Source organism: Hippopotamus amphibius, chromosome 16, assembly GCF_030028045.1.
Source record: "Hippopotamus amphibius kiboko isolate mHipAmp2 chromosome 16, mHipAmp2.hap2, whole genome shotgun sequence".
In the NCBI taxonomy this organism is placed as follows: domain Eukaryota; kingdom Metazoa; phylum Chordata; class Mammalia; order Artiodactyla; family Hippopotamidae; genus Hippopotamus; species Hippopotamus amphibius.
The window spans coordinates 38,705,595-38,722,367 of record NC_080201.1 but is presented as its reverse complement, the minus strand read 5'-3'; the positions used below and the strand labels follow the sequence as shown (position 1 = coordinate 38,722,367).

General features: G+C 37.0%; 1 pseudogene; it reads right to left on the bottom strand.

Annotated features, from left to right (window-relative positions):
- Positions 1–3,512: 3,512 nt before the first annotated feature.
- On the bottom strand, positions 3,513–4,265 carry LOC130839126 (calpain small subunit 1-like; annotated as a pseudogene).
- Between the last annotated feature and the right edge of the window lie 12,508 nt (positions 4,266–16,773).

The following is a 16,773-nucleotide window of genomic DNA, read 5'->3' as shown; positions in this document are numbered from 1 at the left end:
GATTATTGTTAATTAAAGAAAATTAGATTTGTCAAGTGAAGGAATTGAGCATTTTTTCTATATATGGGAAGATGTAAACTCTGGGCTCACAGAAATCATTATTTTGATATGCACCTTAGCTATCTGGGGCCTGTATTGTCACATCCTGAGTTTTCTCAGGGCTCACTGCAAGGAGTGGCTGCTAGATGGCATGTATGCTTTTCAGCATGGAGTTTTCTCAGCTCTCTGGCTCACATTGGAGTGCTACAATTATTGATGACTGTGACATCCTTTATTTATTGATATGGCAGTAAAATTCCACTTATAAATATTCCATTTATCAGCCCTCACCAAAATATAACCTTGCTGGTACTTTGATCTTGGAGTTTCCAATCTTTAGAACTGTGAGCAATAAATTTTTGTTTATAATCTACCCAATCTGTGGTATTTTGCAATATCAGCCCAAACAGGTGAAAGCACTATCTGTGGCTGGTATTTTCATTTTCTAAATGGTATCTTTTGAAGAACCTAAGTTTTAATTTTAAAGAAGTGAAATTTATCTTTTTTTCTTTTATGCCTAGTGCTTTTTGTATCCTAATAAATCTGCCTACCCCAGAGCTGAAAATATTTTCTTCCAGAAGTTTATAGTTTTAGTTTCAACCTTTAGGTCTATGATCCATTTTGAGATGATCCTTCTGTATGATGTGAAGGGTTTAGATTTATTTCTTAACCATGTGTATATGCAATTGTTTGAGCATCATTTGTTAAAAATACAATGTTTTCCCCCACTATATTACCTAAGCTACTTTATTGAAAATCAATTGACAATATATATGTGGGTCTAATTCTGGGCCAATTAACCTGTTTTATGCATCTACAAGTCTGTCCTTATAGCAGTATCACACTGTCTTGACAACTTTAGCTTTAGAGAAGGCCTTGATATCAGGTAGTGTAAGTCCTCCAAATTTATTATTATTTTTCAAAATTATTTTAGCTATGCATTTTCATATAAATTTCACAATCAGCTTGTCAGTCTCTATGAAAAGCCTGCAGGTGTTTTGATTGGGATTGCATTGAATCTAAATCAAACTGGATACCATTGGCATTTTAAGATACCAATTTATAAACCTCTCCATCATTTTAGATATTCCTCTATTTCTCTCTGCAATGTTTTGTGGTTTTAAGTGTACTGGTCTTACACTTATTTTGATAAACTTATCCATAAATATTTCTGCTCTTTCTATGGTATTGTAAAGGAAATTTTTAAATGCAATTTTCAAATCTATCAATGACAGTATAAAAATACAATTGATTTTTGTAGTTTGATCTTGTACCCTGTATTATTGCTAAATATATTATTTCTATCAATAAGTACAGTTTTACTTCTTCAATTCCAAACTATGCACTTTTTTTGTCTCATTGTACTAATGAAAAGTTCTGCTACAATGTTGAGCATAATTGAAACAGAAATTGAACAGAATTGAAAAAGACATTTTGCCTTTTTATCTCGGGGAAAATGTTTAATTTTCACCATGAAATATGATGTTAGCTGTAGATTTATTATAAATGCATTTCACAGATTGAGGAAATAGTCTATTCCTAGTTTGTTGAAGTTCTCCTACTTCTTCTATCATTAATAGGTATTAAACTTTGTTGAACTATTTTTCTGCATCTACTGAGAAAATTGTATCAGTTATCTTCTTTACTCTGTTAACATGGTAAAAACTGATTAATTTTAAAATATTAAACCAATTTTCCATCCTGGGGTAACTCCTCCTTGGTCATGATACATTATCCATCTTGTATATTGCTGGAATTTGACTTGATAATATTTCACAAGGAAAATTGGTCTATATTTTATTTATTTTAACTAATTACTTGAATTTATTGGACTCATAAAATACATTGGTACTCTTTCCACCTATATTCTGTGAGTTTGTGTAGGATTGGTAATAGTTCTTCCTTAAATTCACAGAATTCAAAAATGAAGCCATCTGGACCTGGAATATTTTGTGAAAACATGTAAATTTACATTCTTAATAAATATAGATATATTTTATATTTATCCTTGAGCCTTATGCTAATTAGAATCATTCAAGAAATTTTTCTTTAAAAAAGTATTTAAAATACTTTGTATTATTTGCTTATTATCCTCTAATGTCAGAAGGGTCTACAGGGATGTCCCCTCTTTTATTCTTCATCTCAGCAATTTGTGTCTTTTCTTGATAAGACTAGCTAGAGTTTTATTAATTTTATTGGTCTTTTTAACAACAAAGGGTGTTTGGCTTTTTTGAAATTTCTATATTATTTTCCTGTTTCCTATTTAAATGATTCTGGTTTTATCTTTATCATTTCCTTCATTTTATATACTTTGGGTTTAATTTGCACTCCTTTTTCAGCTTCCTGAGAAAAAAAGTTAGATAACTGATTTTAGACATTTTCTAAAACTATATATTTCCCTCCAGTTCTATTTTACCTGAATGCCTAAAATGTTTCTATGTTGTACTTTCATTACTATTCAATTAAAAATATTTTCCAACACTGCTTTTGATTTATTGTTTGATCTATTTGTTATTTAGAATTATGTTGTTTAATTTTCCAATACTTGGGTACTTTTCAGATTTCTTCCTTTTTTTTTTTTTTTTTTTTTTTTTTTTTGGCTGCTTTGGGTCTTTGTTGCTGTGTGCAGGCTTTCTCTAATTGTGGCAAGTGGAGGCTACTCTTCATTGTAGTGTGAGCTTCTCAGTGTGGTGGCTTCTCTTGTTGTGGAGCATGGGCTTTTGGCACATGGGCTTCAGTAGTTGAAGCACGCAGGTTTCAGTAGTTGTGGCAAGTGAGCTCAGTAGTTGTGGCATGTGGGCTCTAGGGTGCATGGGCTTCAGTAGTTGTGGTACATGGGCTTAGTTGCTCTGTGGCATGTGGGATCTTCCTGCACTAGGGCTTGAACCCATGTCCTTTGCACTGGCAGGCAGATTTTTAACCACTGCTCCACCAGGGAAGTCCCTCCTCCTCCTCCTCCTCCTCCTTCTTCTTCTTCTCCCCAGAGAGAGTAGCAACTAGGGCACATCTATTTCTTCCTGGGCATGGCAGGCTTGGAGCACAATACAGACAAAAGAACTGGGGTGTGTGGGCCTGCTATGGCCTGGAGTTTAGCTGCCTGAGTGGTAATTGAATGGGTGTGCCAGGGTGTCTAGGGACTGGAGTAATCCTCCCAGAACTGAGAGAAGTGCCCTTGGGGTGTGGAAACAATACAAATTTGGGGCTTGGCACAGGTACAAGAGAGGGGTTATGGAGTAGATGTGAGATGGGTATACTGGGGTGGGGTAACCCTCAGGTCAGGGTGTGTTGAAGCATGTTGGGCCCTCTCTGTTGACTGAGAATCCAGGTGCCAAGGACTGGGAGAACACAAAGGCCTGTGAATCAGCAGGACCCATGAAAGTGTGACTGCAGACAGCATCAGCCCTGTGGGAGACTAAAGAGTGTAAAGTGACTCCTACAGTGAGGCAATGAGGGGGCAGATGTGGGGTTCCCATTCAGGAATGCATGGTCAGCTGCATCCACTCCTGGATGTTCACCTGGATTTATTCAGTGCCATATTTTTCAAGAGATTTAAAGATTTGAAGGTTCAGTCTGACCAGGCAGCTGATAAAGTTGCCAAAATCCATGTTCCCTCCCTCATCTGAGTAGCGTTGGGTGACCATGCTGTAGAGATGCTCATTCAGGTGGAATCCTGATGCTTCAAAGGCCCCTGGGAGTTCACTGCTATCAATGGTCCCTGAACAGTCAACATCAAACTGTTTGTATGTGGCCTGCCACTTTTTGATGTTGTTCCACAAGTACTTAAATCCCTCAAAGCCCAGCTTGCCAGTCATGTCACTATCCATCACAGCCACCATACTGTAATGTGTCAATGCCAAAACCATCAGTCTTCAGATCAGGATGTCAGGTCACAGCTAGGTTGAGAATGTTCATGAGTTCTGTGACACTGTCCTCCATGTCATATCAAGCCAGCTGGCAAAGAGTCTCAGGAGCTGTGGGACCTCCTCACTGTCATTGGCCTTGATGTTGGAGTAATGGTGTGAGGGGGTAGGGTGGTTGTACTGTGCAGCCACCTCACTAATGTTATTAACGACCCTGTCCAGGATGTGCATGGCAGTTCTGTTACCACTACCACTGCCTCCAACCCTGTTGAGAAGGCCTCCAGCCACATTCCCTAGGCCCCCACCCAGGCCCTCACCTCCCCTGCCACCTCCGTGACCCTTCAAGAACAAGTTAACCAGGAACATGGCTATGACTCAAGATTCCACCTCACTCACATGTCTGCAAGTCTGTATGTCTGTGTAGCTGCCAGGCCTCTGATTGCCTCCATCTCTGCAGGGCAGGGCTGATGACTCTCAGATAACTTTTCATTATTGAGTTCCAATTTAATTTCATTGAATTAGAAGAGAATGCACTGTTTAATTTCAAGTCATAAATATATTGAGATTCATTTTACAGAGCAAGATATTGTCTACCTTGGTAAATATTTTATATACCTTTGAAGAGAGTGTGAACTCTGCCATTGTTAGCTATGGTATTCTCTAAATGTCATTTAGGTCAAACTGGTTAATACTGTCATTCATATTTTTCCTGTTCTCATTCAGTTTCTGTCCAGTCATTCTATCAATTACTGAGAAATATTGAAATCTCCAACTATAACAGTGAATTTGTCTACTTCTCTTTTCATTTTTGTCATTTTAAAAAGTAAAATTTGAAGATCTATTATTAGCCACTGCTAGTACCTGTCTTTCAAAAGGCAGACATTGAGGCATGATAAGATGTACAAAATACCAGAAAACTACTAGAGCTCAGCAATGAAGCTGGTAAAGTTGCAGGATACAAAATTAATATACAGAAATCTGTTGCAGTTCTATATACTAACAACTAAATGTCAAAAAAAGAAATTAAGGAATCAATCCCATTTACCATTGCATCAAAAATAATAAATACTTAGAAATAAACCTACCTATGGTGGCAAAAGACCTGTACTCTGAAAACTTTAAGACACTGATCAAAGATATTCAATATGACACAAACATATGGAACAATATACCATGTTTCTGTATTGGAAGAATCGATATTGTTAAAATGACCACCCAAAGCAATCTGCAGATTCAATGTAATCCCCATTAATAGCATTTTTCACAGAACTAGGGAAAAATACCTTAAAATTTGTGTGGAGACACAAGAACCCAAATAGCCAAAACAACCTTGAGAAAGAAAAAGAGACTAGCAATCTTGCTCCCTTACTTTAGACTATACTACAAAGCTACAGTCACTAAAACAGTATGGCACTGGCCAAAAAAAAAAAAAAAAAAAAGATATATAGGTCAGTGGACCAGGATAGAAAGTCCAGAAATATACCCATGCATCTCTGATCAATTAATTTATGAGAAAGAAGGCAAGAAAAAACAGTCTCTACAACAAGTGGTGCTGGGGAAAAACTGGATAGCTACATGTAAAAGAATGAAATTAGAACATTCTCTAACACCATATGCAAAAATAAACTCTGAATGGATTAAAGACCTAAATATAAGGCCAGATACTATAAAACTTCTAGAGGAAAACATAGGGAGAACACTCTTTGACATAAATCACAATAATAATTTTTTTGGATCTAGAATAATGGGAAAAAAAGAAAAAATAAGTAAATGGAACCTAACTAAACTTAAGAGCTTTTGAACAGCAAAAGAAACCATAAACAAAATGAAAAGACAATCTACAGAATGGGAGAAAAGGTTTGCAAATGAAGCGACCAAAAAAGGATTAATTTCCAAAATATAAAAACAGTTCATACAGCTCAATATAAAAAAAAAAAAAACTCAAAAAATGTGCAGAAAACCTAAATAGACATTTCTCCAAAGAAGACATATAGCTGGCCAACAGGCACATGAAAAGATGTTCAATATCACTATTATTAGAGAAATATAAGTCAAAACTGCAAAGAGGTATCACCTCATGCCAGTCAGAATGGCTGGTCAAGAATTCTACAAATAATATGTATATGAACTGCTTTGCTGTATATCTGGAACTAACACAGCACTGTAAATCAACTGTACTTCAATTAAATTTTTTTTAAAAGAAGTACAAAGTATTGGTGAAAATGCCCATGAAGAATAAAGGGGAGACACATGAAGACATGGGAAGATACAAGGAGAGCCATGAGACAGTTCTGACAGCTATCATGGAGAGAGTGTAGAAAGGAGAATTGGGTGGGAAAAGTCTTGAACAGCTATGTTGTACCAAGAAAGGTTCAACCAGGCTGATAAGGAAGTCCTCAATTCAAAATCTCCCACTGGGGGAATTCCATATCTCACAGGAATTGGGCTTACGTCCTCTGTCAGTCTCAGCCATTAGAATGGAGATGCTTCAGAAAGCATCGTCTCAGTACAAGCAGAGAAGGAGCAGTAGTGGGGGCCTAGAGTCATTTTTGTGAGGCATTTTTCTGTGGTCTTCTCTCCTGTCTGCTAATACCAGTATCTTTGTCATTTCTGAGTTTGTTTCTATTGATTTACCTTTTTCTCATGTTTCCTGATTGTATGCATTTCTAGTAATTTCTGATTACATAAAAGTATTGTGAGTATCACATTGTTGAATGCCTAGATTTTGTCATACTCCTTTAAAGAGTGTTGATATTTATTCTAGCATTTCCTGTTTGGTCTTTTTGTGACTTGTTTCGTGGTTTTGTTGGGGAAGATATAGAATGGCCTTTACCCTAGAACTGGTTTGCTCCTACTACAAATATGTGACCCTTCTGGGGGCTCTACAGAATATCTTTGGTATTCAATAAAGACTCATTGTTCTGACTCATGGGAATCCAAACATCTACCAGCACCATGTGACTTCTGGGAATTTTTGGTTTAGAGCTTCCTGATAGTTGTTCTTTGCCCAAGCTCATGACATGAATAGGTCACTACTCACCAAAGACACAGGAGGACCCCATGGAGGTTTCTTGAGCTCTTTCTTTTGTGTAACTCCCTCTTCCAATGTTCTCTGTCCTGCAAATTCCAGTTGCCTGACCCTCTCTGAAATTCAGTCTTTAGCTCTTCAACTTAGCATGGCCACCCTGTTCTCTTTGGGGTTCTCCTACCTGCCCTGCAGTCTGGAAAAATTCTCCAGGCAAAAGCTTAGGGCAAAATGCTCATCTCACCTGTCTGCTTTCCATCTAAAATCATACTCTTACACTGTCTGTTTACCAATGCATGAAAGCAGTTCTTTGATATATTTTTCCACTGTCCTTATTGTTTACCAAAGGACAGTGAGTTCAGTGTCCAAAACTCTATTATGACCTAAGAAAGAAATCGCACTTAAAGATTTTTATCAAGAGAGTGATATGATTTCATATTTTATAGTTCTCCCCCTTCATTGTTGACAGGAACAAATTTTGATATAGCTAACACAAGTAAAACTAGATTAAACGTAAAATAGATGCACAAAAAATTCACTGTAGAAGCTAATAAGCCATCTATGTACTATCTTGTTCTTTAACTGCTTATGTGTGACAGGTTTATTAAACCTACCAGATTGTAGGCTTCTCAGTACTTCTCCCCTTCAGTCTTTAAAATCAGTGCCACATACTTTCCAAGGAAGTCAATTGGGCCACACAAGTAGATAGATTGTGCTCAGCTCAGGAGGCCAGTTGTACAGTCCAGTGCTTTGAAGGGAGACTGGCTTCTCCTTGACATTTGAGTGGATCATCCCTACCTTGGAATAGCAGCAGTATAAGGAAACAGAATGATGAAGACTACAAGAGTAGCCTTTCAAGGTCCTGAAGAGAAAGCTTCCACATCAGAGGCACCAACTGTTAAATAAAGAGTGAGTAGAGCCATCACAGAGTGAACAACTGACCTCTTATCTATCACATTCTAAATTAGAATAAAGAAGATATTTTTACCTTTTAATTATGCATATCACAACACACATCCAGCCTAAAATGTGCTGATTAAAATAAGAACACTTAACTTGAATGTTCTCCTTCAGGAATGATGCCCCAGACAAAACAACCATCCTCTTGCAGTCCTAGTAATAGATAACATCTTAAAGGCATTTATTCAAAATCTCATTGCATTTATTGTCCCATTTATTTTCATTATCAGCTTTGTAAGTTAGCTGAGCTTGAAATGGTTATTTCTGTCTGTTCTCAACTGAGGAATCCCAGGAACGGCAAATTTAAAAGGTGAATTTGACCAGAATTAAAGCTCATAATTAGTAGATATCCTAACTCTTACTTTTCCTTATATTAGAGATGGACATAATAGGTGCACAAAACGCATTGTCTGACTGGTTTGTTGGTAACTGATTGATTCAGTGCCACGTGGTAAATTATATGCATAGTTGCACCAAAATATCTATTGTTTCATTTTAAACTTCAAAAATCTACTCAAAATTGCTTAACTTTCTTCCACAACAGAAAAAACTTACACCAAGGCCAGATTATACAGGGGTGCACTAAGAAGCAAAGATGAAATTTTCTTCCATTAATAGCATTTTAATGTTTCTCCCTTTGTCCCTCCATTTAAACAGAGATAAAGATGGAAGAAGAAATGAAGGAGATAGAGGGACAAGAGAGAAAAGTATACAGGTTCTCTCTTTTCATTCTTGTCCCACTTAATGTTTGTTTAAGGGTAGAGTACATAAGGGTTAGAGAGCAAGTCAGAGTCTCTTTTTTGCACCATGGACAGTGAGGATATGCTTGGAAGAAACAGGAGTATAGAGCTATTACATCCTTAGGTGACTAGTGTGCAGTTTTCACCCATTCAGGTTGTTTTAGTCACATCACATGAAGCCTATAGTAGGATGCTAGCTTCCCTAACTTATGTCCAAGGTAGAGATCCTAGCCTCCCCATCTTTCTATGGAGTTCTTTCCCATTTATTTCTCTGAATAATAAATAATAAATTCTTAGCTTTTATGGAAAATTCTCTGATTGTCATTTTGTTATTATGCTTTGTAATTCCAGCTAATGCTCTTCTCTGCTTGTGGTAGATTTATTGAAGCAATAGCTGTGATGCTTCACTCCTTCAAAAAAGAGACAGAGCCTATTCTCCATTCCTTAAATCTGAGATGACATTATAACTTACCAATATAAGAATGCAGGGGAAGTGGCACTGTGCCATTTCCAAACCTATGCCTTAAGGGGTCTTACATGTTTCCCTGTGCTTGCTATGGAACCCCAACATCCACAGTAAGAACATTCCTGAACTAGCCTGCTGGAGGAATATGAGAAACATATTAAAGGGGGTTGAGTCATCCCAGTCAGTTCAACTAAGTCTACCCTAGATCAGCCACCTAAAGAAATGCACACATAAAGAATGACCTAGAATCATGAGCAAGCTCATCCAAGAGCAGCAGAACTATTCATAAGACCCACAGACTCATGAACAATAATAACTGGTGGTTGTTTTAAGCCACTGTTTTAGAGTTTCTTGTTACACATATTCTTAATTAAACCAAGAGATAACTAATATGTTGTCATTGTTACTGAACCAGGTTTTTTTGCCCAATGTGCAGCAAGCCAAAATGTTGAGATACCTAGGATTGTAGCAAAGAAAGAATTTATTGACAAGGAAGCCAAGTGAGAAGACAGGAGAGCAAGTCTCAAATCCACTGCCCTGAAGTCAAGGGACTCAGGGTATTTATGAGATAAATAGGCAGGGTGGTATGAGGTATGGGAAGTGTGAAGAAAGATGATTGAAAATAAGAAAAAGGTGAGGTAGTCATTGTTCTGCACACTTGTAACTAAGCTGCAGGCTTCTTCATGGGCAGCATGTTAAAAAAAGGAGGTACTCTCTCAATACATAAGGCAAATGCTAACTATGAAAGAGGAAATCGACAGTAACACAGTCATAGTGGGAGACTTTAACACCCCACTTACACCAATGGACAGATCATCCACACAGAAAATTAATAAAGAAACACAAGCTTTAATTGACACAGTAAGTCAGCTTGATTTAGTAGATATCTATAGGACATTACATCCAAAAACAAGAGATAACAAGTTCTTCTCATGGGCACATGGAACATTCTCCAAGATGGATCACATTTTGGGTCATAAATCAAGCACTGGTAAATTCAAGAAAATTGAAATCATATCAAGCATCTTTTCCAACCACAACGCTATGAGAATAGAAATCAATTACAGGAAAAAAAAACTATAAAAAAAAAAAAAACATGGATGCTAAACACTACACTACTAAATAACCAAGAGATCACTGAAGAAATCAAAGAGAAAATCAAAAAATACCTAAAGACAAATGTCAATAAAAACACAATGATCCAAAACCTATGGGATGCAGCAAAAGCAGTTCTAAGAGGGAAGTTTAGAGCATTACAATCCTACCTTAAGAAACAAGAAAAATCCCAAAGAAACAATCTAACCTTACACCTAAAGAAACTAGAGAAAGAAGAGCAAACAAAACCCAAAGTTAGTAGATGGAGAGAAATCATAAAGATCAGAGCAGAAATAAAGGAAATAGAAACAAAGAAAACAATAGCAAAAATCAATAAAACTAGAAGCTGCTTCTTTGAGAAGATAAATAAGATTGATAAACCTTTAGAAAGACTCATCAAGGAAAAGAGGGAGAGGACTCAAATCAATAAAATTAGAAAGGAAACAGGAGAAGTTACAACGGACACTGCAGCAATAAAAAGCATCATAAGAGACTACTACAAGCAACTACATGCCAATAAAATGGACAACCTGGATGAAATGGACAGGTTCTTAGGTATAACCTTCCAAGACTGAATCAGGAAGAAATAGAAAATATGAACAAACCAATCACAAGGAATGAAATTGAAACTGTGATTAAAAATCTCCCCACAAACAAAAGTCCAGGACCAGATGCATTCACAGGTGAATGTTATCAAACCTTTAGAGAAGACTTAACACCCATCCTTCTCAAGCTCCTCCAAAAAATTTCAGAGGAAGGAACACTCCCAAACTCATTCTATGAGGTCACCATCACCCTAATACCAAAACCAGGCAAAGATACTACAAAAAAAGAAAATTACAGGCCAATATCACTGATGAATTTAGATGCAAAAATCCCCCACAAGATACTAACCAACAGAACCCAACAACACGTTAAAAGGATCATACACCATGATCAAGTGGAGTTTATCCCTGGAATGCAAGGATTCTTCAATATACACAAATCAATCAATGTGATACACCATATTAACAAATTGAAGGATAAAAACCACATGATCATCTGAATAGATGCAGAAAAAGCTTTTGACAGAATTCAACACCCATTTATGATAACTCTTCAGAAGGGCATGGAGGGAACCTACCTCAACATAATAAAGCCCACATATGACAAAACCACAGCAATCATCATTCCCTCTAAGGTCAGGAACAAGACAAGGATGTCCACTCTCGCCACTACCATTCAACATAGTTTTGGAAGTCCTTGCCACAGCAATTAGAGAAGAAAAAGAAATAAAAGGAATCCAAATTGGAAAAGTAAAACTGTCACAGTTGGCAAATGACATGATACTATACATAGAAAATCCTACAGATGCCACCAGAAAACTACTTGAGCTAATCAATGAGTTTGGTAAAGTTGCAGGATACAAAATTAACACACAGAAATCTCTTGCATTTCTATACACTAACTATGAAAGATCAGAAACAGAAATAAAGGAAACAATCCCATTTACCATTGCAACAGAAAGAATAAAATACCTAGGAATAAACCTAACTAAGGAGGTAAATGACCTGTATGCAGAAAACTACAAGACTCTAATGAAAGAAATCAAAGATGACACAAACAGATGGAGGGACATACCATGTTCTTGGATTGGAAGAATCAACATTGTGAAAGTGACTATACTACCCAAAGCAGTCTACAGATTCAATGCAATCCCTATCAAATTACCAATGGCATTTTTCACAGAACTAGAAGAAGAAATTTTATGATGTGTATGGAAATGCAAAAACCCCAAATAGCCAAACCAATATTGAGAAGGAAAGATGGAGTTGGTGGAATCAGGCTTCCTGACTTCAGGCTATACTACAAGGCTACAGTGATCAAGACAGTATGGTACTGGCACAAAAACAGAAATATAGACCAATGGAACAGGATAGAAAGCCCAGAGATAAAGTATGTTCAACTAATCTATGACAAAGGAGGCAAGAATATACAATGGAGAAAAGGCAGCCTCTTCAATAAGTGGTACTGGGAAAACTGGACAGCTACATGTAAAAGAATGAGATTAGAACACTCCCTAACACCATACACAAAAATAAACTCAAAGTGGATTAAAAACCTAAATGTGAGGCCAGACACTATGAAACATAGGAAGAACACTCTTCGATGTATACAACAGCAAGATCTTTTTTGATCCACTCCCTAGAGTAATGGAAATAAAAACAAAAATAAATAAGTGGGACCTAATAAAACTTCAAAGCTACTGCACAGAAAAGGAAACTATCAGAAAGATGAAAAGACAACCCTCAGAATGGGAGAAAATATTTGCAAATGAATCAACAGACAAAGGATTAATCCCCAAAATACATGAACAGTTCATCCAGCTCAATATCAAAAAGACAAGCAACCCAATCAAAAAATGGGCAGAAGACCTAAAGAGGAATTTCTCCAAATAAGACATATGGATGGCCAAGAGACACATGAAAAGATGCTCAAATCACTAATGATTAGAGAAAGGTAAATCAAAACTACATGAGGTATCATTTCACACCATTTAGAATGGGTATCATCAGAAAATCTAGAAACTCTAAATGCTGGAGAGGGTGTGGAGAAAAGGGAATGCTCTTGCACTGTTGGTGGGAATATAAATTGATACAGGCACTATGGAGAACAATATGGATGTTCCTTGCAAAACTAAAAATAGAGTTACCATATGACCCAGCAATCCCACTGCTGGGCATATACCCAGAGAAAACCATAAATCAAAAAGACACATGCACTCCAATGTTCATTCCAGCATTATTTTCAATAGCCAGGACATTGAAGCAACCTAAATGTCCATCAACAGATGAATGGATAAGAAAGATGTGGTACAGATATACAATGGAATATTACTCAGCTGTAAAAAGCAATGAAACTGGGATATTTGTAGAGACATGGATGGACCTAGATACTGTCATACAGAGTGAAGTGCATCAGAAAGAGAAAAACAAATATCATATATTAACACAAATATGTGGAATATAGGAAAATGGTACAAATCAACTGGTTTGCAAGGCAGAAATAGAGACACAGATGTAGAGAACAAACATATGGACACCAAGTGGGGAAAGCGGGGAGGATCAGGGGGGAATGAATTGGGAGATTGGGATACCAAATTTTACACTCTAAATATGCGCAGTTTATTGTATGTTAACTGTATCTCAGTAAAAGGTTTTTTTTTAAAAAATGGAGGTGCTCAGAGTGATCTGATGGTGGAGTTTTTGGCCCTCTGATGTCAAAATGCCACTGAGCAGATACTTGCACACGCCCAGTGGAGGATCAGTGGTCCTATGCAACCCTAATACTTACAGGACATATAAGTTTTATGTAGCAGCAATTAAAGTAACCTTGATCAGTGAAGGCAGGTTACACATTTAATGTATTTAACTGATGATTACCCATGGTTTCATCATTATGTTTAAAGGTTAATTTATTTTTATGGAGATATATATATACTCTTATATATATATATATATTCCAAAATATTCATTGGGTAAAACAATGGAGCCTCTGGTGAATTGAGAACTATCCAGAAAACCATTTTCTTCCACCTTCCTAAGTATGTCATGTGCACATTCACTCCTTTAGTAAATGTTTATGAAACACCAAGCACAGGTTCATCTGTGAGTGAGGCACCATACCGAATCTGTCCCAGATTCTTCTGAGGTGTTTCAAAGCCAGAATCTGCGGCTTTACTGGAGACAGAGTTGAGTTCAGGAATGTCAAGCTATCCAGGTTCCTGAAGGTGCTTGGGAATGTTAAGGTTGGAGATGGGCAAACACTCTCCCTTTGTCACTTGGTCTTAATCAATAATGAAATTCCTTAGCTGAGTAATTTCAGCAAATCTTGAAATTAGTAAAATAAACTATTCTAAAACTAGGAGCTACTAGTATTAAATAGCAAATGAAACAGAAAGCAGAGGCTTTAGGTCACAGAAGAGACCAAAATTACCTTGACACCTCACCCTACAATGAAGCTAATGTCATAAAGTGCTTAAAATACTTTTCAGAAAAGATAGTCTTTCCCTATTCTGTTGAGTGACTAAAATTCAATAGTAGCTCCAATTTCAGAGTTGAGTGAGGCAGGTTAGTTCTATTAGTTTGAGAGTGAGTGTGTTTCTCTGCAAGTCCATTAGCAATAATGAGTGTTATCCTTGCCAAATGACAGGGCAATTTACCCTCCAGACCCAGGATCTGATGTGTAACAATTCTGAGACAAGAAAAAAAAAAGTTAATTTTTTCCTCTAGTTACAATTATGAGGGGTTTTTGTAATAAATAATAAAGTGTTTAATATTTGTCTGCTTACAGGCAAGAGGTTCTTTCTAATTGGAAAACAGCTAATGAAGTATTTAATTCAAAAGAATTTAAGAACATCCCTGCAGTTAAGAAATGTTTTCTAAAGAGCAACATCTGTTCTGCTCTCTTTAACACTCTCTAAGGGATAGTATCCCTACCATGACTATCTTAAAGAGATCAATGTTATATTTGAGCTATTAAAAACAAGAATGTATCAGTCATATCTTTTATTGTCTTAGCAAAGAGAAGCCTGAAAGGTAGGACTCTGGAATTTACCAGACTAGCCACCACCCAAACTGCCCACCCCAAGGAAAGTGCACATTCTGTGACTCACTCAATACAAATATGGGGCCATTGGGAGCTGCCTTTGGAGGAAGAGGAGATCTGGGTGTAGCATACTAGTTTGGAAAATAAATATAACCCACCTCACAAATCAATCCACTTTTGATTTGTATCTAAGGTACTAGGCATGGCACAAACTCAGATTTCTATGTGACAGATATTTAGAAGCATTATTTAATTTAATATTAGCAGAAATCCAATGATATAGGTCTAAATTTATCCCTATTTTAAAATGTTAGAAAATGGAAGCTCAGACATGTTAAAGGGCTCATCCAAGACCACAACATAAGAAATCAGCCAAGCCAGTATTCACATCTTATCTCATGTGAGCCTGGAGTTCTGACCACTCTGCTTAGTTGCTTTCCCCATATCACCTGATGCCTAGTTTTTTTAGCCTGAACCCTATTACAATTCCCCTATGCATACAATTCCCTTCCACACATATGTGGGCCTTGCTACGTCTGTCTGAACTGACATTACTTCCTTGTCCGTAAGGTTTCTCATGCAGGTCTTTCCAATGTTCATTCTATTGCTATCTTGCTATCAGTTAGACATCTTGCCCACTTCTTTACCTTGTTTTTGTTCCATTTGTGCCATAGAAACATCTCTAGCCTTCTCCCTGTTATTGGTTCCTACAGTAATTGGTCAGTTCCAACTAATGATTAAGAAGTGCACAACATTACTTTAGAGTGTTCAGAGTTTTTATACCCTGTTTACCTTATTAGATCATAAACTCTTGAGGTCAGAATCTACATTTTATTATGACCTCCCCAGCACTGTGTTATGTACACAAAAGGTACTCAAGAAATGTCTGTTGGATGAAGAAAAAAAAAAAAAAAAAAAAAAACAGCCTCACAGCCATCTAAGACTCCTTTAATCTTAAACCTCATCTGACTTATTCACTGTGGTATCCTCAGAGCCCAGCACAGTGCTTAGTATATAATAGATGTTTGTCAAGTGTTTGTGGAATGAATGAATGAAGAAATGAATCTAATTATCCTGAAGAATACAAACAATGTAACTCAACCCTGTGGTTAAGAATAGAGTCTCACCATCTGGGTCCAGCCTTGGCCCTGCTGCTTATTACTTTCAGCCACTAACCTCTCAAAATTTTGCATTCTCCATCTGTAAAATGGTGTGACTACATGGCCAATACAATGATCGTTATGTAGCTCAGGTGCTTCCCTCCATTTCCCAGGATCCTTGGCAGTTTGTCTGAGCCATGTGACTTTCTTTCCAATAATTTATGAGGGGAATAAAAACATGCCAATTCTGGTCTAATGCAGATAAGCGAAGATGTGAGTTCTCCACACTTTGCTTCCAACTACACAGACAGAAGATCCAAGATCTTAAATACAGAGAGTGGCAAGATGGGAACAGCCTGGATCACTGAATCACTGTTGGAGTATAATGACCAAGGAAACTGCAACAGATTATGAAATAAATAAGGAATACTTTTACCTTTGTCAAGCCACTAAGATTTCAGGGTTTATATATTGTTGCAGTATAACCTGTCCTATCCTGACTAATATATCTTCTGGAATTGTGAGGATTAAAGTAGACAATGAATACCAACTCTTTTGTTCAGTTATCTGGCACATAACAAGTTCTCAATACATTATAGTTATTATTGCAATTTTTGCTGTTATTACTACTAATATCTTTTTTACCAATTACTAATTTTCACCTGGTTAGGTCTCTCTGCTTCTCTCTCTCTCTCTCTCACTGTCTCTCTCTGCTTTTCTCACATAAACACACACACATATACACATGGGAATAAACAAGGTTTCAGGGTGTTGATGCCATTTCTGATGCATGGAGCTGTTGGCTTTGTGAAGTGGAAACTCAGAGAAGTCAAGAACTAGAAAACAGGTAGGTCTCACACATGAAACCTCTGGAGAACACCTCTCTGGACCCAGTTGAGTC